The following is a 2,500-nucleotide window of genomic DNA, read 5'->3' on the forward strand; positions in this document are numbered from 1 at the left end:
AATCTCAAAAAAAAAAAAAAAAAAAAAATAACGGTCCTGCGTACGCGTACCCAAGTCACGAAACCTCTGATCTTGTAATTCGTTATTTCGGGTTGTTGTGAAATCTTTAAATCCATATTAAAAAAAAAAAAACTATTTCATTATCTGATATACCTTTTACTTGTATCTTTTCTTATTACATGAGAGAAACAAATAATTTTTAGTCTTAAGAGGCATCACTGTCATGAAAAACCCAGCAGCCAATCAGGAACAAGAATCAGGTAAGTGGGCGTGGCTTATTCATATTTCTTAACGGATTAATTATAAATCGCATCTTCTTTGATAAACTTAGGATTTGAGTGTTCAAACTCATACTTTAAGCATCGAGGGCATTGAATTAGCATCATAGAACAAATGTCTATTAGTAATATTAATATACTTTACGTCATAATTGGATATATTTGTTTACAGATCTTCTCACGGAAATTAAATTGCAGTAACCGTATGAATATGTTAGTAAGAATGGATAGTTGTTCCAGCAAAAAAAGACAAAATGCGCACACATATATACATACACATATCCATATATCCAAATATATATATATATATATATATATATATATATATATATATGTGTGTGTGTGTGTGTGTGTGTGTGTGTGTGTGTGTGTGTGTGTGTGTGTGTGTGTGTATGTGTGTGTGCGTGCGTGTATGTGTATGTGTATGTGTATGTGTATGTGTATGTGTATGTGTGTGTATGTGTATGTGTGTGTGTACATATATACATGCATATATAACTATAAACAAATTTGTATATATCTATGTAAAAAAAAATATATACAAACAAGCACACATACTCGAAGAAGTAAGCTTATCTTACATGAAAAATTATGAAATGGAAAAAAAAATCTATGAGAATTAACCATTTGACATTTATGAAAAAGACTATTAATCATCATTCAGACGCGTCAACTCAAAAGTTAATGATCGTATTAAAATTCATCGTCAGCTGTAAAACTACCAAGGTGAGGCTTTTCCAGGTGTACAACTTTTAATGAGAAACGCGACACACTGAACACTCGAAGATACAATTTTCCTGACGAAATGGAACCAGATGCTCGTCTGTGATCGATAACTTCTCTTAACATGTGTAATTTGAGAGTCGCTGGGTATGATTTTATGAATAAGATGAACCTTTCTAAACGTATAAGCGTAATTTACTACTTTTCTGTCTATAAATTACTGGAGGGTATGATACGGCAAACAACTAATTAGAGAAATAACAAGCTATCACTTGCATGAAACGACGCTTGTGGATATATATCATAATGTTTTTGCTCTTTTTTTCCTATAATTTCATACTGGATAATTAGAGACAGACTGCCGGTATGTGCGAGGCCCGACCCAAAGTATATTCGTATACTTGACATGCTTAAATAAAGAAATAAATGCATATTTATCAGTTTAGACATGCATATCAACCGAGCAAATAGATAGTTATATTTATATCTATCAGATATATAGACAGATATGCCTTTATTTCTATGTTTGTATTTATGAAAATTCATTGGGTCGGGCCTGGAACAATTTTAACAAACCCGCCGAGAGAATGGGGTAAATTCGGTCGTGAAGTGATAGTTTGTGGGTTTTTAACATGGTCGCCAAAAGTACACTAGGTTTTGAGAAACGCTTAGAAATAATAATATTTGAATGGCCCAATATACCAAAAGTACACTCGGTTTTGAGAACCGCTTAGAAATAATATTTGAATGGCCTCATATACCAAAAGTACACTCGGTTTTGAGAAACGCCTAATAATATTATTTCAATGGCCCAATATACCAAAGGTACACTCGGTTTTGAGAAACGCCTAGAAATGATATCTGAATGGCCCAATATACAGGCTACAGGCCTTTAGACTATTACTGCCACTTACAGTCCATCTTGTGGTTTCTGTGAATGAATGCTGTACATCTGTTTTATTAATTCACAGGTTACTGAGTATGTGTATGGCTAGACAGTCCTACAGTCCAGGGAGGCTTTCCACCCATATTCTGACATGCCTTATTTAGATATTATAATATGTACAATATTATGTGCATTTCAGAAAATAAATTTGGATGAACTAAAACGCCGTTGAACAATCATAATAATAATTGATATGCACAGGCCTTAGGGAGTGTTGCCCTCTTAGCCAAACGTTCTGGCTGACAGAATCTTTTTGTTATATCTGACAAGTAAGAAAATAAATTGGCTTATATAAAAAAAGGAGATTGACACACATTATTGCAGTGCTTTTTGACGTAATGGTCTCGAAACTTCGAGACATGACCATGATTCTTCCTGTTGGGTTTAGTTTGTGTTGCTAAGAATAAGTAATAATATCAAACACATATGAACACACACTATAGAATATTATCAGGGGCGAATGTGATTTTAACAGGACGGTGTTTGGCACAAGAATCTGATCACTGTACTTCAAGTGTTAAAAGGGAAAATGTGATACCATAAAATTTCTGCA

The sequence above is a fragment of the Penaeus vannamei genome, chromosome 21, assembly GCF_042767895.1.
Source record: "Penaeus vannamei isolate JL-2024 chromosome 21, ASM4276789v1, whole genome shotgun sequence".
Taxonomy (NCBI): domain Eukaryota; kingdom Metazoa; phylum Arthropoda; class Malacostraca; order Decapoda; family Penaeidae; genus Penaeus; species Penaeus vannamei.